The sequence below is a fragment of the Amblyomma mixtum genome, chromosome 4 (genome assembly GCF_055824585.1).
Source record: "Amblyomma mixtum isolate Tamu chromosome 4, ASM5582458v1, whole genome shotgun sequence".
Taxonomy (NCBI): Eukaryota; Metazoa; Arthropoda; class Arachnida; order Ixodida; family Ixodidae; genus Amblyomma; species Amblyomma mixtum.
Window position 1 is genome coordinate 108,361,863 of NC_143015.1, and position 26,152 is coordinate 108,388,014.

Genomic DNA, 26,152 nt, shown 5'->3' on the forward strand with positions numbered 1-26,152 from the left:
GATGACGACGGCTCGATCTCAAAACGGGTGCTTCTGGTTTCGCATCTCGCGTGACCAAACCTGGTAAGTACCACTTTTATACTTACTATGCCTTAAAACGGACAACAATAAGGAAGCTTTGTGCGCGGTTTCACCACAAACGAGCCAACGGTTGTGGCGGGAGAATTTTTCAAACCTGTGCCGATAAAGTTGCAGAACACGGTATATGAGACAGTTCCTGCATCATTTCATTTCCTCAAATCCAATTTTAATTATTACCGCACCTATTTCTTTCTTTCTTTCCCAACATCCTCTATTCCCTTACGGTTCAGTTCGCGTGTCCACCGAGATCTGCGACAAGTACTGCGCCATTTCTTTCCCTCAGAAATGCGTTACGCTTAAAGGTGTTTCCAAAGGGCTAGGGGTTGCGTGAACGGGCGATGTCGTTCCGTGGACTCCCTGGCAGCGCTGCAACGCGCTGTCGCGTTCCATTGCTAAAGGCGGAGCTTAAAAGCGTCCTCCATTTTTTTCTGCACCACACCCACACAGTGCAGCACAGTATATCAACTTCTGCGTAACGCTGGTAGCGGTCTCCTTCCTCAGGGGGTGCATACATGTTCTTTTTCCGCACCTTGTCTCCGCTGGTGGGACGATGACACTGGCTGGTGTTTCGGCGTCGACGTACGCAGCTGACACCCACGCGGTGAAAGCGCTGCAGACGCTCACTGCGGTTCTTCAGCCTCCAGATTGCTCCGCATCCTTCAGGGACGCTGGCCTGGCGAGAGACGCAATCAGCCTCCTGCAGGTTAACAAGAATTCGCGCTCAGCAATGATCATGAGAACATGATCATGAGGACATGAGATCACATGAAGGCGTATCCCTTCAATGGCAATGCCATGTCGCTGCGTTCGTCTACTTGGAGCAGTGCCGGAGCGTTTGGTTTGGACATTACCACTGTCTAAATTTCGGCCACTTTATAAATGCGAAAGAATTGTACGCCTCATCGGCAATGAAACCGGCGTAGGCGTTGACCAATAACAGTGGTCCGAAAGCGACCTTTCGTAGGTGCGGGGCAATGAACCCAGGTCTTTCAGACTGTGAGCCGAGCCCGCAACTCATAGTCAACAAAACCGCGCTGCGATCTATATGAATGTGTTGCCTTACAACTGCATGGTAATGATAATTAGAAAAGAAAAAAATTAAAAGCTGAAAACCTTGCCCTCACATTCAAAGCAAGTGTTGCGCGCCTTCCAAATTTTAGAATTTACAGTGCCGGTCGCCATGGTTTCCTGAAGCATAGGCGTCGATACGTGGTTCCACCAAGAGGTTAGAGGCCCGAATATTGGTAATCGGCGACCGCGCTTCGTGCCTGCTGTCATCATTCTGCACTGCGGCAGCAGTGCTCCTGCCAGCAAGACGTGCAAAGGTAGAAGGGTTTTGCAATAGAAGAACTCAGCGCCTCATCTGATCGGCAACGGTGGTTGTATGCAGCCGCATATAGAGGCGAGGATCGAGGCTGCTGACAGCAGCGCTAAGGCCGATGAAGAAAATGACGGCTAACTGGGTATAATTCTTCCTGGAATGTGCCGCACGGGTCCTGCAGATACGGCGGCTCTTCTGTGAAGCGCTCAATGCTGCCGCCCATTCCGCTGCAACGGTTGTGTACCGGCACTCCATATAGAAAACGTTTGCGATGCGTCCCCGTCTCCGGCACGAACACATTACCGAATGTCTGTCACAGATTCTTCGCCGTGGATTTCGAGCGCGAGGCAGCGACTAGCACACCTAAGCCTGTAATTCTAGAAACGCCATTGAGAACGCCATAGAAACGCTCTTCAGTTGGTTGGACGCCGAAAATCGGGGGGACGGCTACCGGGCGTCTATTGACCCCCTGTTTCCAGTTTCATAATCTTGGCTCCAACTCCTCTTGTCACTACACCCATAATATAGCGAAAAGTCAGTCTTACAATATTTGTAACTCACTTGGGATTGAATTTAAAGACAACCTTACAAAATTTCTCACTTCAGTTGTGATTCACTTTATATTAAAGCGCTAGAAAGCAGAAATACAAGAGCTGTATTTGACCCGTGGTAGTGGGAGCTTCTATGCACCTAAACACGACCCGAGACGGCGGCCCTCTCGCACTCAAATTATGCTAGTGCTCAGTACGCAGACATTTACAAATACTGGCCACGCACGATTGTCTCGAGGACACATAACACAGTGGGCTTGCTGTGGAAGCTGCCGCATCTCACTCGCAACTTCCGCTCCGTGGAGAAGCTGCGAAAATGCCCCGATATTTTAATGCTAATATGCGTGGTAACACAACTGCCTTGAGATGGAAAACAAAACACTTTGCAGCGCTTTGACGACGCCAGACGCCGATTAGTACTAGCGTGCGCACTCAGTGATGAAGCTCTCAAACGAAGAAGCTATCAGAGAGGCGCGCGTCTCTCACAGCTCAAAATGCCGTCAAGTTTACGTCTCCATGCCCGTGTGGGTCGGTTGCTCGGGGACGGGTTGTCCGCAGCACAAGCTGGACAGCACAGGTTCCCTATATGCGGTCCACATTCGTGAAAAAAATGCCAACATATGTCTGTGCTGCTCCATGAAGGATCAGACTGCCGTGCTAATCAGATAAAAAATTATTTCTTGTTTAATGTCCGATAGCGAGACATGCACTATGAGGTACGATTATTTAATAACGGGACACACGGGCGTCTATTTCGCCTCCATCAAATAGCAGAAGAACTGAGGATTGGGCGAGTTGGTGGTGATCCATTGTAGAAAAAACCAGCGCTTACAAACACGGACAGAGGACAAGGGAAACAGACTGACGGCGCTGAACTTACAACTGAATTTTATTCATACGTACGCAGTCAATTTATACATTTACACAGACATGCGCAAAGACACCTTGTCAAACCCGGATACACTGTTGCCACTCACAAGCGTAAAAATAGAGAAAACAAAAAACAGCAATCATGCATTCAAGGCACGTGTGTCAATACCTCACCCTCCCTACCCAGAATGAAGCAGGCTCATTTCCCTCCCTGACAAGCTAATCGAGGATTTGCTTACGCATCCCTCGCCCTTCCTGATGATGTGAAATGCTTCCGCGATCTCCCTCGTGCGCTGATCATGATGTACAAACAACACTTCCGTGTCAACAAAATACGGAACACAATCACACGTGAGGCAGTGTTGTGCTACATTTCTATTATCTCTGCTGCTGACCGAATTGGCGTGTTCTGTGAGGCGAATGTTGATACAACGGCCCGTCTGGCCGATGTACACACGGCCGCAAGACAAAGGGATAAGATACACCACTCCCTTCCTACAGGCAACGTACTTGTTTCCATGCTTAACTTTGCAAACATTCTTACTATCCTTCCCCTCGCGTTTCCTCTGCACTGCAGCCCCTACTTTTGCTAGTTTATTGGGAGCAGAAAAAACCAGGCTTACTCCGTATCGAGCCCCTACTCTCTTAAGCCTGTGAGATACTGCGTGAATGTACGGCATAACTGCCACATTTCTTTCTTTAGAACCTGTACTAAGTTCTGAGGAGTGGCCCGATGCCTTCACCTTTTTGGACATCTTTTCAGCACAGGACACGATAAGGGCCTCCGGGTACCCTGCATCCCTGCACCTGCTTGCCTGCGTAAGGAGGCTGTTTCCCATCCTATGGTGGCATGATTTAGTCACAGCCATACCAAGGCGGCTCTTAACAATACCTGTTTTTACCACTTTAGAATGGAAGGAGCCATAGTTGAGCAACGGTTTCGCGCTCCGAGGGGAGTACTCCCAACAGACATGATTCGGTTCAAAGGTTAATTTCAAATCTAGAAACTGCAGGGATCCCTGTTGAGGCACTTCATGTGTAAACTCTAGTCCTGAAGCATTGCGGCCGAAAACATCAAGGACGTGAGACACGCAACCAGGGCTTGGAGACTTTGCTAGTACCAAAAAATCATCGACATAGCGGAAAATGCGAGTGCCACTTCCAGCCAGCTCTTCATCCACTAGTCTATCAACTCTTCCTAGAAAAATGTTGCTTAGAATGGGGGCTACCTTAGAGCCTATGCAGACCCCAGATTTTTGCACATAAAACTGGCCGTCCCACACTACATACGTGTTGTTGAGGTAAAAAACCAAAAGTTCCATGAAGGACGCAGTACTAATCCCACACCTGTTTTGAAAACTGCATTCATCATTCACTGAGCATTTCACATCATCAGGAAGGGCGAGGGATGCGTAAGCAAATCCTCGATTAGCTTGTCAGGGAGGGAAATGAGCCTGCTTCATTCTGGGTAGGGAGGGTGAGGTATTGACACACGTGCCTTGAATGCATGATTGCTGTTTTTTGTTTTCTCTATTTTTACGCTTGTGAGTGGCAACAGTGTATCCGGGTTTGACAAGGTGTCTTTGCGCATGTCTGTGTAAATGTATAAATTGACTGCGTACGTATGAATAAAATTCAGTTGTAAGTTCAGCGCCGTCAGTCTGTTTCCCTTGTCCTCTGTCCGTGTTTGTAAGCGCTGGTTTTTTCTACAATGCATCAAATAGCGGTTGCCGCCAAAAGAAAAAATCAATTTGCCTCCTCGGTGCCATCCAAACCGCCGCAAAAAAAAAAAAACAGAAACGCGGGTGTGTTTAAAACGCATTCTGAAGTGCTTCGACCAAGCGAGAAGAACGGGTTCCTGCAGAATAAAAAGAACAGCAAGCCGTTCGCACGCGTTCAGGGTGAACCCCTGAACTAGTCCGCGAGGCAAAGGAACGGAGGAGCTAATGAAGAAATACGCATCCCTGGTTTAATTTGGGGTTAATAAACGCAATCAAAGTGCCCCTAGTGTGCGTTTCTTTAACGAGCACTGACAGCCAACAGCATACAGCGTCTTCCAGCATTCAGCCCGAATCGAAACGCGGCCGCCGTGGCAGGAACCGAACCTGCGTTGTCCTGATCAGCAGTCGGACCCGCTCACACACAGCCACTGCGATAGGTATACCTCAGGCAGTGAGTCGTCAGTGTTTGGTTTTATTGGGGTTTAACGTCCAGAAGCAACTCAGGCTAGAGGGACGCCGTAGTGAAGGGCTCCGGAAATTTCGACCACCTGGGGTTGGCTCAAAAGCCATTTGCGAGGTAGACTGTGTGTGTCCCGGGTTAATCTTCCTGGACGCCGCATTCTGAACGCACACATTTCTAAGCACACGAGAGCTTGGAAGAAGCCGGCAGTTGTGTATATTGACGTATCACCCAGAAATCGGGACCCGGCTCACGCACGCAATGGCTGGCTGTACCTCTCATTCATTGGCAAAGCCTCGAGTGCCGACTGTCGAACAAAACCGGCATGGAACGCTTAAAACTTGCGATGGCAGAGCACAGAACGCAGACTCTCGAACGAAGTCGAACGCTACGACTACTGCAAAGAGGCCTAGAAATCTCATTACCGGCCGACAATCCCTATTAGAATTTCAGTAAGAAACATCGCCAGGATAAAAAATTACCTGACTACCCTCGCTGTCCTCGGAGACGCCACTGCTTCGCACTGTATAAGTGGACCACAGGCCTCACCTTATGCTATGACGTGTCAATTGCCCGTAGAGGCCGCCGCTGTGGAAACCAGCTGTCGGTCGCGATTGTTCCAGGAAAATGGCAGGAGGCCTCCAGAGCGCCGACGATAACTTCAAGGAGTCCCCCACTGAGCCTTCTCATGAGGACCTGTCCGCGGCATGGACACCGGCATTCCGCATCTCTTGCGAGAATCAGCAGCGCTGCGCGTCTCGGGCGGACGCGCTTCATTTCGGCTCCGACAATTTTCGTCCGGATTATCGAAAAATTCCCTACGACCGCGAAAATTTTGCTTGTACTCGACGGTTAACATCACCCGGCACCCGAAGACATCGCTCTCGACCGGGTGGGCCAATTTTTGGGCCTTTTAGGCCCACTTATGTCTTCATCCCGTGGGAGCCCCAGCCAGGCCTAAAGCCAAGCAGCCAGTCTCCAGCGTTCTCTGCGGACGCCATGGCGGCCTCCGCTCGCCGCGGGTACGATCCCGAGACGATGGCATGGACAGAAGTTGTCGCAGAAGCCCCGTCTTCTCCTGAAACCTCCACTCCGACGCAGGAGATCGTGGATGAAGGCCTCTTTTCGTTGGTGGCACTTCGCAAACGCCAGCAGCGCCTGAACACCTCGGCAGTGAACGGACCCTCCGTGAGTGCCCCTGCTTCTGTGCATCCAAATACTTCAAGTTCCAGCCATCAGCTCTAGCCAACAGCGGGATCGACGAAATGGCGGCCTGCCGCTATGCCTCGACTCCGCAAAGAAGACTTCACGATCGTCATCAAGCCCAGAATGACGGTCTCCCTGAAGACGGTTTTGCAGAACGGTGAGCTTGGTGCTTTGCTCTGCGCCTATGTTAATGCCTCCTCGGTGGACACTCTTAGTATCTGGCCCATCTGGGACCAGAATATCGTTATCGCCACCACTCAAGACGTGAACGCGGCGAACGCGCTCGCTCGTGAATTTACTCTGAAAGCTTCCAAAGGCTCCATCCCGATGGTCGGTCACGCCGAAGTCAACGGTGAAGTCTAAAGGGGGATCATTACCGTCCATGAGCAGGAAACTTCTACCACCCTGAAATCGAAAGTCCAGTGGCGCGGAGGAGAGATAGCCTTCATCCGCAAGCTGGGGAAGTCGACGATTGCCCTGCTCACCTTCGTGGGGCATAAAGTGCCACGTTACGTGCACTATAACAGTGTCGTGACCTTGGTACGCGAATACAAGCGGACTATTCCCGCGTGTTTCCGATGCGGCACCATCGGCCACCGTGCGGACTTATGCCCGGATCCTCAACGCAATCGCTGCGGACACTGCGGCCAAATGGTCGCAGTCCTCGAAGACGGCAACTTGGAGACCCACGAGTGCACCCCTTCCTGCATCGTCTGCGGTGGCGGCCACCTTACGGGCTCGCAAGACTGCAAGGCAAAATTCCGGCGGCTGCAACGACCGGGAAACCCAACCGGTCAACGAAAGCAACGTCAGTGTGCAGTGCCCCCGGGAGCTGACAACACTGCAAAAGTTCCCCCGCCTGGCAGCAAGCTGGTGCAAGGCACATCCGGACCAGCGCCACCGGCGGGCGCGTTGCCCGGGCGTGTCTCCAAGTCCCCTCCGTCAACAGGCCAAAAGTCGTCACGTGATCCAGGCGCACCCGTATTCCAAAACGGGGATTTTCCGCCTCTCGAGGGCCGTCCGCTTGGCACACCAAAGAAGACATCACAGCCAAAGGTAGGCAGCCGAGACGGGCCTCCTCCGTCCCCCCGCATTCCCCTATCTTCTTCCCCACCAACCCTTCTTCCTCCTCCCCCCCTTAACTCTGAGGTTGCGGACCTCCGCCGTGAGCTCGAGACTCTCCGGGCTCAAAATGCTCAACTCCTGGCCAAAATTCATGCGCTAGAAACGGTTCGGTCCTCCCCGCCTATTGCCCAGGTAGCTCCGGAACCGATGCAACAAGTGCCGGTGGACCCGACACCATCTAGCTCTGACACGCGTTTCACCGCCCTCGAAAACGCCCTTGCCGCATTAGCGACTCAGATGTCAAATTTCGGCCAAATTCAAGAAAACCTGTTCAAGTCAGTCACGGCCACGGTTACGGCCACCGTGACGGCCAATATTAAGACATGGCTGGAGTCAAACCCCAGGCTTCTACGCCGAATGGGGCCCCTCAAAGACGCAAACCGCCCATCAATATTCAACCGCCCCATCGATCTAACCGAACTCAAGGAAGAGCCGGAACCGATCCAGCCGCAGGTGACGGAACCGGTGCCGGCTCTCCAAGGCAGTCTCCCTTCAAATCAACATGGCTGCGTCCCCTCCCAACCAACACCCTAAAGGGCGCCGCCCCCCGCAAAGACAGCAAGTTTTTTCCCTTGTGCAATGGAATTGTCGGGGTTTCAAAAACAGGACCAAACGCGCCCACTTAAGGGCGTAAATTGACAACCTTGAACACCCCGCCGCAGTCCTTGCGTTGCAAGAAACCGGAGATGCGGTTAAGCTCACGGGCTATAACACTTTTCAACGAGACCCGTTCACCTGTATCCTAGTCCATAAGGGTTACACAGCGCAGGAGGTTGATCTCAACCTAAATCTGGAATATTCGTATGTGATGGTCTCTGTCCTCCCCTGCGGCGAACAGACAGCCCCGCACACATACTTAATATCTACTGCCCACCGAAACTCAAAAACCACTTTTTCTAACATCTTTAGCGCAGCGCTAAGGATCGCGGGTCGCGACCCCCTCATGATAGTGGGCGATTTTAACGCGCCCTGTCTCATGTGGGGTTATTACAAGGAAGAGACGCGTGGTCGTAAGTTGGCGGAACTTATATCTACGCTGGGCATCACTCTTCTAACCGACCCGGTCCACCCAACACGTGTAGGGAACTCCGTCACTCGGGACACCTGCCCCGACCTTACCCTCGTGAAACACATCCAACACGCAGAGTGGATCAACACCTAGGACACCCTCGGTAGCGACCACTGCATATTGAACACTGTCATTTACACTCGGCCCTTACGTCGCCCCCTTGCGCAAGCCAAACTTCCCGACTGGAACACTTTCCGCCAGGCCCTCCCAGTAACTTCTCTCATGGAACAGGACTACTCCACTTGGGCACACGGACTCATGCAAACACTCCGTTCACAAGAAAAGCATATCCAGCTTACGGAGCGTGCACCTGACGTGGATAACCACCTAAGGCACCTCTGGGAAGCTCGCCGCAGCCTCACTAAGCGATGGCGGCGGCAGAAACACAACCGTAAACTCCGCGCTCGCATCTCTGACCTCACCCAGCAAGCTGCCGAGTATGCTGCCCAGCTCGCAGACACTAACTGGGTAGATCGATGCAACAGCGCAGCAAGGCAGATGTCCAGCCGCAACACTTGGCGGCTCTTCAGGAGTCTCATAGACCCCACACAAACACGCTCGGAGACCCAGAAACACATCAATCGCGCGATACACAACTTTCAAGGAAACACGAAGCAGCTAGCGAACACCTTGCGCTCACAATACCTCAATCAGGATCAAGACCCGCGCGGGCAGGATTATTCGTATGCAGGCTGCGATAATCCGGAACTGGATCAACTATTCCAGCTTCACGACCTTCGCGCGGCTCTTGCCAAAATGCGCAGGGGGACGGCGCCCGGGAGGGATAAGGTCACAGTCAAGTTATTGGCGAACCTTCCTGATCGGGCATACGAAACCCTACTCGAATATATTAACGCCATTTGGACCGGGGACACTTCGCTGCCACCGGATTGGAAGACATCATTGGTAACCTTTATCCCAAAGGCGGGGAAACCGGTAAACACAGACAACCTCCGGCCCATCTCCCTCACTTCATGCGTAGGAAAACTGATGGAAACGATGGTCCGTGACCGCCTCTCAGAATATCTCGAGAGCAAGAGCTCCTTTGCCGACACCATGTTCGGTTTCCGACCCAGTAAGTCCGCACAAGACATCCTCTTACAGCTTCATCACGAGGTTCTCGAACCCATAGAACACCCACACAACGACAAAATAGTCCTAGCACTCGATCTCAAGGGTGCGTTTGACAATGTAAAACACGGCGTCATACTAAAGCACCTTAGCGAGACCAACTGTGGTCCTCGTACATTCAATTACATCAAAGATTTCTTAACAGACCGCATGGCCTATATACGTATACAAGAGACCGAGTACGGCCCGTTTGAGATGGGAACGCGGGGCACACCACAAGGCGCTGTGTTGTCCCCGCTTCTCTTTAACATTGCTATGATGTACCTCCCGGCACAGCTGGCGGCTGTCGGTGGTGTTCAGCATGCGCTGTACGCCGATGACATCACCATCTGGGCCACTACGGGAAACATAGGAGAGATGGAGGAATGCCTGCAAGCAGCGGCGAGCATAGTTGACCACTATGCCACGTACTGCGGCCTCCAGTGCTCCCCGTCCAAGTCTGAATTTCTGCATATTCGATCTTCTCCGAAATGCAAAATCTCCGTTCAGCTTTCTCTCGCAAGCGGCCCCATCCGTGAAGCGAAGGAGCTACGAATACTCGGTCTCTTCATTAATCAACACCGTAAGTCAGACACAACTCTTGCCAAACTCCGCAAAGTCGGCGACCAAGTGGGCCGAATGGTTCGCCGCGTTTCCAACAAGCGAGGAGGGTTGCGAAGTAAGGATGCGATGCGGCTCGCACATGCTTTCGTAACTAGTCGAGTATTGTACTCGACTCCTTACCTCCGCTTACGGAAACATGACGAAGATCACTTGGAGATTGTACTCCGCAAAATTTTCAAGAGAGCCCTCGACCTCCCGATATCCACTTCCAACGCGCGATTCCTCGCGTTGGGGGTGGTGAACACCTATCGAGAACTCCGCGAGGCGCATCTCGTTCACCAATACACGCGTCTCGCCCAGACCGCGTCCGGTCGCCGCCTCTTGGACCGGTTACATATCAGACCTGATCACCATACCATGGAACGGGTTCGAGTGCCAGAACTGTGGAGAAGCGCCCTCTACGTTCGACCCCTTCCGACTAAGATGAACAAGGAGGACCATAATGGCCGGCGCCAGGCGCGGGCGAATGCCCTGCACCGCCACTATGGCTCAAAAAAACACGTCTTTTACGTCGACATTGCAGGACCCTACCGCTCCAGGGGGGAATGGTACACGACTGCAGTCATACACGAGGGAAAACAGGTGGACGGCCTCTCGTTCAGAGCACCCAACTCAACGCATGCGGAGGAGGTGGCGATCGCCCTCGCAGCCTCCCATCCCGACTCTAAATTCATCCTCACAGACTCTCGCGGAGCCTGTCGTAACTTTGAGTTCGGTTGGATCACTCCACTCGCTCAACAAATTTTACACCGCAGTACTCGCCACGGCGATCCAACTCATCGCTCAATCATATGGGTCCCCGGCCACCAAGGCATGCCAGGTAACGAAGCCGCCCATGAGGCAGCCCGCGCACTCGCTCACCGGGCACCAGGCGTCCCTTGGGAGGAGCTTAACCCAGATCACAGCCCTCTCCTTTCTTTTAAAGAAATTACTGAGCACTATCGTGCCGAACACCGGCGATACCCAGTTCCTATGAATGGACTGGGTAAAGCTGGCGAACGAATTCTCCTCAGGCTTTTTACAAACACCCTGCTGTGTCCGGCGGTTCTCAAGCACTTTAATCCTTCTTTTGACGGCCGCTGCTCATTCTGTGGGGAGGTGGCCGACACCTTCCACATGGTTTGGGCATGCAGAAAAAATCCTTCTCTCCCCCCAATCACCCCTTCCCCTACCCGAGAGGACTGGGAGGCGGCCCTGCTCAGCTGCCAGGAACTATCGGCCCAACAGGACCTGGTTCGGCGGACTTGTGTAGCGGTCTCGACCAACGGGATCCCGGAATGAGGGACTCCGCCTAGTATTGTAAGGGGGAGACCCATTAGGGGCCTCTCCCCGAGCACCTCTCTGTAAATTACTAAATAAATGCTCTTCACCACCACCACCATCTCTTGCACTGAATCCGGAGACACGTCGTGTTTGGCGCAAGGCCACGCCACCAGTGCCACTCACGCTCCCGCACGCGCTCTCCCTTCCCTCCGCTCACTGGTCTCCTGCTCCCCCTGGCATCGATATCTTCGGCATTAGTCACGAGACGTTTCCTGTTTTTTTTGCCTTTGTTTTTTGGGGGGGAAAGGAAACGGAGCAGTAACTGTCGCTTCTTCCGTAAGGGAAGGGGTAAACAAGTGAGTGAGAGAGAAAGGAAGAAAGGGGTGCCGCAGTGGGGGGGCTCTGGAATAATTTAGACCACCTGGGTATCTTTATCGTGCATTGACATCGCACAACTCATTATCGCCTCTTGCATTGCGCTTTCATCGAAACGCAGCCACCGCCGCGGCAAGGTTCGAACCCTGGAACTCCGGCTTGTTAATCGAGCGCATTCAGTCGCCGGGGTGCCTCATCGGTTATGCCGCTGGGCTGCTGTCCCGAAAGACACGGGCTCGATCCCGGCCGTGGCGGTCGGATTTCGATCCAGATGAAATTCTAGAGGACCATGTACTGCTCGACGTCATTCCACAGTAAGGAACCCCAGATGGTAGAAATTTCCGGAGCCCTTCACAACGGCGTCCTTCATAGCCTGAGTCACTTTGGGAGATAAAAGCCTGCAATAAACGTTGCGTCAAAAGCGCGGCATGAGGATGGTGGGGGGTTAAAAAAAGGCTGTCAAAGGTTCGCAGCAGTCAAGGGTTGTGGATTGATTTCGACCGCCCGCGGTTCTTTGACGTGCACTGGTATCGCCAAGCAGACTGGCTTCATATGCCTCTCACCTCTGTGGGGACGTGGCCATGGACGCGTGGCACGTACATACGAACGACGCACTAAAGTGAGTGACAGGGGGAAAATTAGCTGCGGTTTAACTGCTGAACCTGGTTAGAGAGCGAGAGTTATGGTGTATCGGCCAACTAGACTCGCCTTGGCGTCTGTAACTTTAAGTGCGTTCCGGACACTGAATAGACAGGGCGCCCACCCTGCCACCCTCGCAGGTGGCAGTTAACAGATAGCTAGTCTGCTCACCCAATGAACGCTGCGGGCAATTGCTGCAGTGTCGTAAGAAAAGAACAGTAGCGCAACCAAGACGAACACAAGAGAGGACCACACAGGACTAGCGCTAAACTTCATCTTACTTTAGCGCTGACTTTCATCTGACTTTCATCTGAAGTTTAGCGCTAGTCCTGTGTGGTCCTCTCTTGTGTTCGTCTTGGTTGCGCTACTGTTCTTTTCTTACGACATGCATCATCTTGCCCAACAAAAAGTGCTGCAATGCCGCCTGTCTGCCACAACGTCGACAGCGCTAACGCATGGAGCCCCCATCTCTTATCCCCACCACATACCTGAAAGTGCCACTGAGGCGTCAATTGACCCGGGGAGACAGTTATGCGCCCTTCCCTACCGCTAAAAAATTCAGGGGGGCACTTTGCTGACCTAAAGTGCGGTGAGGCGAAAGCCTTAAGCGCGGTGTTGCTGCTTGTGTTACTGATGTGCGGTTAAGATGTTAAGCTTCGCCTCTATGAGTCGAACGCGACAGCGTCTTGCAACGCTGCAGGGAGTCCAGGCAACGCCATCGCCCGTTCAGCCGTACGCCTTGCTCGTCGGTAAATTGTTTTTGAGCAAAGGAAATGCGTCTGTCTCATATCTCGGTGGACGCCTGCACCTCGCGGTAATGAGAAGAGAGGAAGATTCGAGCGAACAAAGACACCGCATTCATTAGACGCGCCTATGTTCATCCCAAACCATCCAGCTGGCATGGCGGAGTGGTTAGCGTGCTCGTCTCGCACTCTGGAGACCCTGGTTACATTCCCTAACTCGACGGATATCGTACTCGGTTTTATTTGTTTTTAAGGCGGAAGCCTTTAATGCCTCATCGTTGTAAGCAAGAGCTGTCGACAGAAATGTCACGGTTTTCAATTGGTCGAAACGGTCGTCACGTCACAGTGCGCGAATTTCAATCGGAGCCAATAGTACTTTGGCAACCATGTAACCATGCAACCAATTAAAGGGGTCGTATAGTGATGCTCCAAGTAAGTTTGAGTTTAGTTAATTGCTTACTTAACCAATTAGTCTAATTAAACTTTCTAGTCAGACCAGATGAATAAATAAAACCAAGTAAGAAATTGGCCGAGCTTGGGAATCGAACCCCGGTCTCCGGAGTGCGAGTCGAGCATGCTACCACTCCGCCATGCCAGCACTTTTTTTTTTTCTTTATCCATGCCAGCATGAAGGTTTGGAATGAACAAAGGTGCGTCTAGTGAATACGGTGTCTTCGTTCACTGCTATCTTCCTCCCTTCCCGTTACGGTGAGGTTTAAGTGTCCACTGAGACATGAGAGACAGATACATTTCCTTTCCTCAGAAACAAATTTACCGACGAGCAAGGCGAAACTGTCCGCGTTTCGGATTGGTTCAAATTGTCGTGACGTCACCACGGGCGAATTTTGACGGCTGTCCACCGAAATATGAGAGACAGTTACTGCGCAACTTCCTTTCCTCAAATACAATTTTCGACTAGTGTCTACTGAGATATGTGAGACAGTTAATGCGTAATTTCCTTTCCTCAAATATAATTTTCATTTTCTTCATTACGGCCCCTCTTTCTTCTTTCACTCACACTTCCTCCCTTCCTGTACGGTGCGGCTCAGGTGTACACCGAGATGACAGAGAATTACAGCCCCATTTCCTTTCCTCAAAAAGCGTTGCGTTCAAAGGGCAACGCATCGCGCCGAACGGGTGGTGGCGTTCCTTGGACTCCGTGGCAGCGCTACAACACGCTGTCGCGTTCCACTCCTAAAGGCGAAGCTTAAGCGTCATTAATTGGCAGTTAATTAACGCGCCAACAAAATGTGCAGTGAACAATCACGTAGCAGAATGCAGCACTCAGGCTTTCGCCTTTCAGCACTTTAGCCGCTAAAGTTCCTCGTAACTTTTTAACTGGCCTTACTAGAAAGATTATTTAGGATAATTGCTTAACTATTATTACTCAGTTAGTCATTCGAATGCCATCGATTAGGTATCGATACAGCAATGATTGGCATATGCCCATATAAGGCACGTGACCGAAACGAGGACACATCTGCTGACACTAACGACAGTATGAGGCATTAAAGGCTTTCGCCTTAGAAGTCATCCGAGTCGATAACGCTGTCAACGCCAACGCTAGTGACCTGCTGAACGCCGAAGAAGTACCGCCCATCGTGTACCGCCTTCCTGCCACAACGTTGTGAACGCATGCAGCGCACATCTCTCACTACCGCCACGTAGCTTAAAGAGCGACTGAGGTGCCCACTGTTCCAGGGGGCCAGTGATGATTGTGTCCTTTCCTTTCGAAGCTTCCATTCTTCATCGGTTTCGACGCAGCTTCGGAGTGGCTGAAGGTGAAGGAGTTCGGTGAAACGCGTAACAGGTAGTAGTAAAGCTTATGCTTTAAAAAAAAAATTTGCAGAGTCGGGATTAACGTCCCGAAGCAACACACGCTCTTTAAGGTACATCACACCTCAGGGTTTCGGATTAATTACACCACCCGGGGCTCTTAAGCGCTAAAAACGCTCAGCACGCGGGCGTACCTTTCGCCTCCCTCGAAATGCATTCGAAGTTTTTCAGTCGCCTCGCAGTCGCCGTACAGAATAGTGGGTGTGTCTACAACTCGTGCTGAAGTAGCAAGCGAGATGATGAAGTTCCTGCACAATAAAAAAGAAAAGAAAGCGGTTTGCAAAAATATACGCGTTAGGGGTAGACGCCTAAACTAATCCGTGTGGCATTGAAATTGAGGAGCGAATGAAAAGGACCAGGAACAGACACCTTTGCGGATTGATTTCGGGTTAATAAATGCAATTAATTTGGCCCACCGGGGAACGACTACTGACAGCGTACAGAATACAGAGTCTCTTGTATTCCGCCTCAATCGAAGCGCGGCCACCGTGGCAGGGACTGAACCTGCGTCGTCCTGATCGGCAGTCGAACTCACGCAGTCACCGGGGTGGGTTCACCCCCGGAATTGAGTCACACTGGCCTAGAGGAGCACAGTTGAAGTTTAAGGGTTGCCTAAAACACTGTTTGGTACGGGTAGTTTGTGGTGATTGTTAATTGGATAATTATGACAGCGCCGACAATGGCACTGTGTAGTACATAAGGCTGTAGCACTCATTACTAATGCATGCATAGCTATTCTATCATTTTCACAATGGCTTTCTTGATATGAAGCTGTCCTGGGAGAACATTCTTTGTTCTGTTTCACAGATTTTATGGTTTTTTTATTGCTTCCTGATTTGTCGTTTTAATCTGCTTCCAGAGAAGAAGTAGAGGGTGCGTTCTTGTCGCTTAATGCTGCCACCACTGAAGAAATCATACTACTCGCAGAAATTAAAACGCCTGCTTTTTTTTTGTATGGATGCGTGTGTACTCTGTTTACTCAGCAAAAAAAAATGTATCGGCGAAGGTATTGCTTAACGCGAACAGCTCAGCGGAAAGCTGTTCCCGCAGCTGCGATGGCGTGACTGGATACGGCTAGGTCGGAAGCCTACCTCTTGTGTTTGCCACCCAGCCTTGGGCTGACGTCGGTGCTCTGTTTTATGATGAAGCCTGTTGGCGTCGCCTTCTGCTTCATCTACAGCTTTGTTAAGCCGCTGGTGACGCTTCCTCGCATGAGCACGCCGAATCTTGACTGCCAACTGCAGTTGGTCTGACGGTTCCGCATCTGCTACGGCAAAGGTGCTGCTTGCAGGTGTTACACGCTGCTATGAAGTGCGGTCACTCCACGCCGCCCATATCGAGCCTGTCACGACTCTGAAGTCTTGCAGTAAGTTGTCGTGCCTTCCCGCCGATCAGCCCCGCATTTGGACGAAAGACACTGCAGGACAGTGCTCAGTATTGTGATGATGATGATGTCCTCGGGCTGAAGAGCGAAAGCCAGACATCCCCCTCGCTCGACCCGGGCTTCCTGTATCGATTCCGATTCTCCTATCCTTCGGGGCAAGCGCGAAGGGACATGCCCTGAAACTAGTGTGCGATTATATTCACGATTATGTAATGTCATCTGGTAGATTCCTGTGCTAGAGTGTAAATTCTCCACTTTTTCTTTTCCGTATTTTCTGTTTTGCACAAATTCTAGCTATACGTCACAAAATTATCAAAATACTCCATTCCTTGTACATGTGTACGTTTGTATACGCTATGCACCCTGGCCAATCCCCCGCCGTGGGTATGTGCCATTAAGCCTGAGGACATCGTCGTCATCATCAGCTACTGGAAGGAACGTCATGTGTAGTTGTGTGCGTGAGCGTTCGCATAGCGGCAGGCGCTGTGCCACAGTAATGTGTACGAAATGTTTGGGAGTGGCTGGGGAGCTGGTGACGAAGGGACTGGCCAAGGGCGGAAACCCCGGCTGCTGCATGGTGCGCCGTCCTGGAATAATGTGTCACCCGGCCTTGCGATAGCCTGCAGGGGGAAGCAAGGATGCGCCTGCATACCGGCCGTAAGGTTGCGCAACTCACATAATTTTTTCATCCCCCTGCTATCAACCTCCTTCATCGAGGTGTCTTAAGTAATCCAAGAGCTGGCCGGGCCTACGTGGCTCCTGAGCACAGGAGGAAAAAATGAGTGGTGATGAACGACTGATACCTAACTCAGTGCGTTAAGACAGGGTTTAGGGTAAGACCTGACCATTTGGAGCCAAACAGGTGCACTTAGTACAGTCAGCCGCCTTTGTGTCCCACAGTTTTTTAAACATATAGTGAGACAGTTTTGAAGCTGCAAATGTAAACTCTGTGCTTCGTTGATTGTGACGCAGCAAGGACTTATTGCGCACAACTGGATGAACTTGTGCGCGCGCCACAGTGCATCCGTGGAGTAGCGTTCACCAAGTGACACACCGGGCTGTTAGGAGGGATTTGGTTGGTTGGTTGGTTGGTTTATGGGGTTTAACGTCCCAAAGAGACTCAAGCTATGAGAGATTTAGTAGTGAAGGGCTGCGGTAATTTCCACCACCTGGGGATTCTTTGGACATCAGATGATGATAGTTGAAACAAAGACGGGGTGAACATGAGAAAGCTTAACTGTTTATTCTTGTGACAAAGAAAATAGGAGCTCTGTATACACAGTAGAAGACTTATACATTGCAATCCGCTTAGGGAAGGTTCCCTAAGACATGCTCTGGGAGAGCGGCGTCATTAAAATGCAGGACATCTTGGCCGAGCGGCCAATATCTCAATTAGCATTCTTCAGGGCCGCCCACAATATAGCGGAATCAATGTTATACTACTGGGTGGACCCATTTACTGTGGTTAAAAGTTGCTACTACATCTGCTGCTGATCCTAAGGTCGCTGGTTTCATCTCTGCCACAGCCACCGTATTTCGTTGGAAGCGAAACTCAAAAGGCCCCAGTGTCCTGTGCGATGTCAGTGTACGTGCGTTTAGGCACCGTAGGTGTCCCTAGGGGTCCAAGTGCCGCTGCGGCGCGCTAAACCTTACATGGCGATCGTTAATGACTGGCTGCTTTCGAGCTTTCACCATACTCCCCCAAATCCAAATTCCCCAATTCAACTCTTCCACTGCCTGCGAAAATGAGACTCTGCCCTTCTCAAAGCCAATTTTCGTCTCTGTAGACTCAAAAATTGAGACTGCACAATATGCGCTGGGGCGAAGCTACGTAGCATGGAGTTTCAGCGATGTTTAAGAGCACATTCCGAACAGCTGCCTCGTTGACTGAACCGCAGGCTTGTGTGCGCCCTATCTAGCATCCGTAGTGGCAAAAGCGCGTAGAATGCGACGAACGATGGCTTTCGAAAAGGTAGTTTGGTGCTAAGGATACTAGAGAAAAATTATCCGGCTCTGGCGCTGTGTGCTGCAGGCCCGGTATCGCAGCATCCTCCGTATTTTTTTTCGAAGTGGCATTAGCGAAGACTGCCGCTGTGTCGGAAAATGGGCAATTTCAGGCTATCAGCCATCAGCACATTTAGTTACTGTTCTGAGCAAAAATAGATTACCGCGGCTCCTTTTGGATGATGGGTTCGCGGCTGTCGTAATGTCAAAACAAAGATTCAGTATGACAGGCCATTTAGCATGCCATTTATTACGCCATGCTTGATATATTTATTTATTCCAGATACCTCAGGGGCCCTTGGGTGAGGGCTTTACATGAGGGGCTTTACCGATCGTCAATATGTTCAACACTACATTGCTGTAGACGCCCCTGCGATTGCACGTTGCTAAAGACGGCTTTTAAATGAGAATGGGAGGCACTTGTGCGCCTTCGTCGCGGTTGTGGGGTTCGTCCAGATGGGAGGACTGCTTGCGGAAGTAACTTGCTCGCACTCTTCTGCCCCGGTACACCGGCTCTCGCTGTTGCACGTGCTTCTCGGCTGCTGAAACTCGCCCTGGACACCACGTCGTCGTCGAGGGTGAAATGAGGATTATTAGAATGCGAAACACTAAAAAGAACATTGCTGCAGCAAGAGATGCGCATTCCCACCAACTGCCCGTAGAAGCACCTGTACTCCACCTTATGTACATGGTTGGTCATACGTTTCCAGGCCACATGGTCTGCTTTTGAGCCATGTGGCTGGGTATTTACGTCGTCCACGAAGAATAATATATCTATGTGGAGTAAGGAAACCATCATTCTTACCTTTCACAAGCGTACTAGATTCACAGCGGTGTTAAGAGCCTGACTGTTCAAAGTAGACCCTGTGGCCTGGGAACTTTTGACCACCTCTGTACGTCTATAGGGCCTCCATATAAGCAATTTATAAGTTGGGTGTTGAGAAAAGGTGCAGCTCTTTGGACACCCTAACCAGTTTTATTACCAAGATCACATAACGCGGTCATGTGTGCGGTGTACAGTAGTTGAGAAAAATGAGAAGCAAGAAATTTTATGCGCAAGAATTGATTTCTGGTTACCTCTTCGGTAAATCTGGTAACTGTATAGATATTATAGACAAAGATGAAAACTAGTTTAATAGAAAAGGTCTGCTTGCCACGCATATTATGTAGGAATGAATAAAATGAATGCTGAAACTTTGTCATACTGCTTACGACCTACATGTATACAGTGTATGCAGCCCCATTACACTGCATAAACAGTGCAGATAGAGTGCACGCTTACTAAGACAGGCTGATCGTTACTATTATCCAGGTTTATTGCTGAGTGTGACTGAAAAGAGAGTTAAATGATAGCAAGTAAGGCCTAAGGTCAATTATCTGCATTGAAACACGAACCCTGAAGCATTTATACGCGCGTCAATGACTTGGTTTAATGGTATTTAACTTCACAAACAGTACCTATCACACGAATGCAAATGAAACGGCAAATACACGCAATACAGCTGCTGCCCCTGAACGGCTTTGGTATATGCAGTGTTTAAGTCCCGAAGAGGCACATGGGCGAGGAGCGCTGTAATGAAGAGCTCCGGAGTGATTTTGATCATCTGAGGCTCTTCAACGTGTACTGACGCCGTACAGCAAGCGGGATTGAACCCGTGACCTTGAGATCGGCAGCCGCCACCACGGAGGTTGCTGAAAATCTTTAATTGGCTGAAACCACTCACTTGTCCAGAACTTATTTGTGAACGAAGTTTTTCGAAACGTGACTGGAAACATTAAGCATGCTGGACATCAATAAATTTGTTTCCAGCATCCTTTAAAAAAGTAGTGCGGCGTTCCCATTAGATATTTGCGCGTATGGAAGGACAGCGTGTGGAAGGAGCTTTACTCCCATGCAAGCGTATTCCTGTTGAGAGTGCACGAACAAATCTATGATGCACACAACACTGAATGTGGCACATAGGTGAAATCATACCCAGCTGTTAGTTAAGTGGCTGCTAACACAGTGTAGTAACCTACAATGGTGCATTGCAAAAGAAGCTGCAAACTCACCTTCGCATTTCAGCAGAAGGCAACGCCAGGCACGACTCGCCGAACCGAGGGTACCACGTCCAGAAGAAAACGCCGACTCTGCAAACGTGTGACAAGAAATTTGCAGGCTACATCGTACACAAGATAATATACTATAGAGAGTTATTTTGTTTTAATGTTTACAGCTTGTGATTTTAAACACTGTGAGCGATACTTCGGTGCGGCTTGTTCAGCTGGATTGTACAGCAACAAGGCGGAAACAGAGGGTGACACAGCCCAATGATTAAATGATCAAGTAGCAAATCAACTAATAAGCTTTTATTGTTTGATTAAACGGTGAGATTATATCGCGAAGGTGAATACAGTTATCTTCCTTAGAGGCCAATGGGATTCGAAATGTCGAACATCAAAATTATGCATTTAAAAGCTTCATGAGTTAGCCTTCCGCGTTGCACATTTATAAAATGTCCGTGCGCATAGTACCGTCGCCGATATCATGTTAACTGCTTTTACGTCAGAGGATACATAAACGGTTTGTCTATTTGTTGCATTATAAATTCAGGTCACACCATTATATAAATGTGGAACGCGACAGAGACAACTCAATGAGCTGTCAAATACGTATATAGATCTCGAACGCCATTGCCAATAAAGAAAAAAAATATTAGAAACTGGGCTCGTCTTCGATGCATACATCCTTTAATTTCGCAATATAATCTTGACGCTTGTAATGCCTGCCCTGCTGTACAATACACCTGCATAGACTGCACTGATGTGTACCAGTTTAAAAGGAAATCTGTGAACGTTGAAAATAATTACCTGGTATGTACTGAGTACTCATCATCAATGCCTGTTCAAACGACTTTTTCAGGAAACTGTAGATCTCAGTATGTAATGACAGATGCACTAATCACGTACCGTAATTGGCTGATTTTAATGCTTTTTCCATGAGAACAGTCTCAAAATTGCATGCGGATTACAATCGCATACTAAAAGTTAGGCAGCGGTTCAACTCTGCCGAGCCGAGTTTCACGTATCGAAAGCTACATAAGCAAGCGGTCTGCCAGGTGGTCAGAAGTGGCTTGCCGGAATGTTCGGTTTGGTTTTGTTTGGTTTATGGGGTTTAACGTCCCAAAGCGACTAAGGCTATGAGAGACGCCGTAGTGGAGGGCTCCGGAAATTTCGACCACCTGGGGTTCTTGGGGGTACGTGCACTGACATCGCACAGTACACGGGCCTCTAGAATTTCTCCTCCAAAGAAATGCAACCGCCACGGCCGGGATCGAACCCGCGTCTTTCGGGTCAGCAGCCGAGCACCATAACCACTGAGCCACCAAAAAAATGATCAAGAGCAAATCAACTAATAAGCTTTTATTGTTTGATTAAACGGTAAGATTATATCGCGAAGGTGAAAACAGTTATTTTCGTGTAGTTCACTACACTTGCGCTCCGCAGCGCACTCTCCTTCCTCCATCGTATAAGTCAAGCGCAGAGCTGTGGTTATATACGCCCCATACCTGATTTCACAACTGTGAACTGAATCACGTGACAACGTGATTACCACGTGGCTTTCTTACTACGTCTGTCGACGACTTACAAAGTGAAAATTCAATGTCGAAGTTCAAGGTCAAAGGTCAGGGTCAACGTTGAAGGTCAAGGGTGGTCTGCTAAGTGGGATACACATGGTTAAGTATATGTGCACTGCGACACCAGCCAAGACTTATCTCAAGGTCGTTTCATGGTCATTCGGAGGCTCACGACGAAATGCGTCCCAGCTATAGTAGTGTAGCTTTCGCTACAAAACCGCAAGTACGCTTCGAAAAGCTCAGCGTCACTGCCATCACAAGATGGCGGTTAAACCTATTTGCGTTTGCATGCTTCGCATTGAGTTATGCCCTGCTGCGTATATTGATATTTAGCGCAGGGCGTACAGCTACCGCTCACCGCGTAGCGCGCGCCGTCAATGCGCATGTGCAGATCGCCTTGAAGGCGGGAGATGGTGCCACGTGCTGGCCAGCTAGGCACACGCCTACTGTGTTGCGACCAATCTGCGCGTGCGCACTGGCTGCGCGCAGTAAGTGGTTCAGGCTATGCTAAAAGTAAACACTAAATTGATTTTCCGTTTTCGCCAGTATGAGTATCGGATGCACGTTAGAATAGGGTAATGACGGTATTTTGACACAAGGAAAAAAGGCATCGCAGTGTAAAAACGCGCTTTTACTAACGTGTTTCAAATAAGACAGCAGACACAGACCCTTCTCCCCCCCCTCCCCCATATCCAACCGGTTTCCTCTGTCAGGATTGAACAAAGCAGACTATTTTATCATGACTTCACGTATGACGGGACTGTGCAGCCTTCTTTGCCTTCACAGTGCAAATGTGTACATAAGAATAATACTAAGCCCAGCGCCACAACGCTTTGCCCACAATCTGAATGGCGACACGAAAGATGACAAATCATTGGCAGGGAGCACCTGTTCGCTCAAGCAATCGTACAGCTTGCTTTGCGAAGGAAAACGCCATGGCCGCTTGAGGTGGCAGGACAGAATCTCGGGCACGGCGGCCGCATTTGTTATAACGGCTAAATACAAAACGTCCGCATGCTGCGAGTGCACGTTAAAGAAGAAAAGCGCATTGAAATTCTTCCGGAGGCTGCGGGATGCCAAAAGCAAGGATTTCGTGCTACGGACCCTTTCACGCACCTGTTCAGAGGAGGATTGGATGGATGAACCGGACAGGAGACAGGAGCAGTCAGCTGCGGTTAAGGAGATATGACTCTCAGTAACAATCACGACATATATACAAATCAATCCCTACTTTACTATTCCGGCGCTAAATTAAAACAATTATCGGAGCTCACTCCTTTACTATTCCGGTTTTACAGCAGTTCACCTTTTCCGATGCCTTTATTTTACCTTTATATATTTATGAACTCGTATTGACGCAGAATCAGGTGTATTTTGTTTAAAGGCAAATGACGTTTTACCCTTGTGCACTGCTCGTATTTACAACTCCCGAATGTCATTCTGTCCTTTTAGTCTTCCCTTCTACAGAACGAAAGTTGAATTCGGTATGTGATTAGTCCAGTCGTTCAGGAGGATTCGGCCAAATTACGCCTACTACTACATCGGTAGTCAGCCACGCGCCACGTCATGAGCTGCTAATTTCTTCATCAGCTCACGCCTGCTCTGTATAGCTGGTACCTTAAAGCCTCGGCCATATTCATCGCTAATATTCATGCAACCCTCGGTGCTTGCTGTAATAAGGCACCAGTGGCAAAAGAAGTGCAAAGCAGCCTAGAAAACAGCACTCAGTGGCGGCTGGTTTAGATGCGCCTCCAGTGGTGCTGAACTTTCCTCGTACAGATAGTTGCTTTCGTCCCTAATCCGCCTTTTTCGCAAGAAGTGGCGCCCTCTTGGGAGTGGCGAAAATTTATCCCCTACTAAGTGAAGACAAACACGCGGGAGACACTGGCACGATCTGCTTCTATGAGGTACCAGCCACACCTGCGAAGTGGTGGATGGATGGATGGATGAATGGATAGGAGCGCCCCCTTTGAAACGGGGTGGTGGCAATTGCCACCATGCTCAGCTTTTCTTTATTTATTATTATTTTTTTGCTTACTGTGCTGGCAATTCTCATTAAGATTCTCCATCACCTTTGCCTACGGTTTCCTACAATTCTAACCTTATGCCACATCTCTGCTTTTCAGCCACCAATCCTCCAATCGCTTTTTGCTGACTTCCACTGTAGATTTATTTACATGACCATTGTTATCTTTAAACCCTAGGGCCTCAGAAAGAGTGACTGCGCCTGCATCGACTTCCGGATGGATACCATCACATTTGATTATGAGGTGTTCAATTGTTTCCACAGATCTACCACACACTGCACATGTGTCATCTTCTTCGTTAAATTTCTTTTTGTAGCTGCGCGTTCTGAGACACCCTGATCTAGCTTCAAAAAGTAGGGCACTGCCTCTTCAGTTATCATAGAAAAATTCTTTCCTGATCTGCCTTTTCCAGAATCGATATAGTTCTACACTATGTTTCTTTTCCATTGAATTCATCCAATTTTTAACTTCCGCGTTTTTAACCTGTCGTTTAATGCTCTTTCTTTCTCCGTCCTCATGACCGGCATACTTACTGGTTAGTTTTCTAGTTCTTTTCCGCCACTGTGAGTCAACGTTCTTTCTGTATAAATATTTAAATACCTTAGCTGCCCATCTGTTTTCGTCCAATTTCCTCAGGCGTTCTTCATATAGTATTTTAGTCTTAGCTTCCTGTGCCTCGAACGATGCCCAGCCCATATCCCCTTGTACTGCCTCGTTTGTGGTTTTGCCGTGGGCACCTAGTGCTAATCTTCCAACAGCTCTCTGATTTACGTCTAATCTCGACTGAACTTCTGCCCTAAGCACAGAACCGCATTGCCGAAAGTAAGTCCCGGCACCATTATTCCTTTCCAAATACCTCTTAGTACTTCATATTTGTTGTACCCCCATAATGCCCTATGTTTCATTATCCCGGCGTCTCTTCGTCCTTTTGCCCTAAGAGCCTGTTCATGCTTTTCCGTGTATATCTACCCTTCGTTTAGCCATATCCCGAGGTATTTGTATTCGGCCACTTTGGGTATTTCGTGGCCTTGTATTGTAAGCACCTGATCAGTTGTATCGTTAAAAATCATCACACCTGATTTAGTTGCGCTAAAACTGAATCCTAGAGCGTCTCCTTCGTCTCCACAGCAATTAACCAAAGTTTGTAAATCTTCCTGGCTATCTGCTAACAGTACAATATTGTCCGCATACATTAAACCCGGGAGTCGCTGCTCAACTACATTTCCGCCTAATCTGTACGATAGATTATAACCCAGATTACTTTCTTCTAGCCTTCTTTTCATATTTATCACGTAAAGCATGAACAACAGCGGTGATAGAGGACAACCTTGCCTTAATCCTTTGTGCACCCCCACAGTTGTGGTACTTTCTTTCCCTTCCCATGCAATTTCAACTTCATTATCTCGGTAGATTTCCTGTAGAAAATCAATTACCTCATCACCAATACCTAAATCTTTCAATATGCTCCACAGGAGTTCCCTGTTCACGTTATCGTATGCACCGTTTATATCCAGAAAGGCTATAAACAGAGGTCTATTTGCTGCCGCCATCTGGCGCATGCGCCTGTCACTAACATAAACTGCGCATGCGCAGTAGGAGCTGCGCTTTTCGACCATTGGAGCTGGAGGAGAAGAGGCTTGCATGCGCGGAGCGGCCGTGTGAAACTGTCGGATTATGGTGTTGCGTCGATGCTTCCCGACGCTCAGAATATTACGGAAGAGGCCGAATGCATATACTAACGCTATTACTCTCGCTGAGGAGTTGGAAAATCCTCGTTGCGGCTTCCACAGAGCGCCTTCGGTCAGCGCTTCCACATCGAATTCGCCGACAGCTCCTCTGCGAAGGAGAATACACGCAGTTATTAGACAAGAATGTTGAACAATAAATGTCGGACCAACTTTACTGATTGGTTACTTAACAATGCCGCCAATAACACGTCAATGACTAGGTTGTGCTTCTATATACCAGGCGTTTCAGAAAGACCCAACAATTATTTCTAAAATTTTTTTTTGTGGAGATTTTGTGTAGCATAGTGCACCCTAAACACGAATTAACCTAAATAGGTGTAAAAAGAGAGTCAACCATCCTCTAAAGCACTCCTTTCTAGGTGCAGGGTATGCAGCCCA

General features: G+C 49.6%; 1 protein-coding gene and 1 long non-coding RNA gene across 5 annotated transcripts in view; both read right to left on the minus strand.

The window, feature by feature from the left end:
- Positions 1-26,152, minus strand: part of LOC149347775 (uncharacterized) — a 240,320-nt gene that overhangs the window by 190,752 nt on the left and 23,416 nt on the right. The window lies entirely within an intron of this gene.
- On the minus strand, positions 417-25,776 carry LOC149347780 (uncharacterized). The gene is made up of 5 exons (XR_016292631.1): positions 25,767-25,776; positions 23,116-23,168; positions 20,435-20,512; positions 15,129-15,242; positions 417-778 (listed from the first exon to the last, which is right to left on the minus strand). It is a non-coding gene; the product is annotated as an uncharacterized LOC149347780 (long non-coding RNA).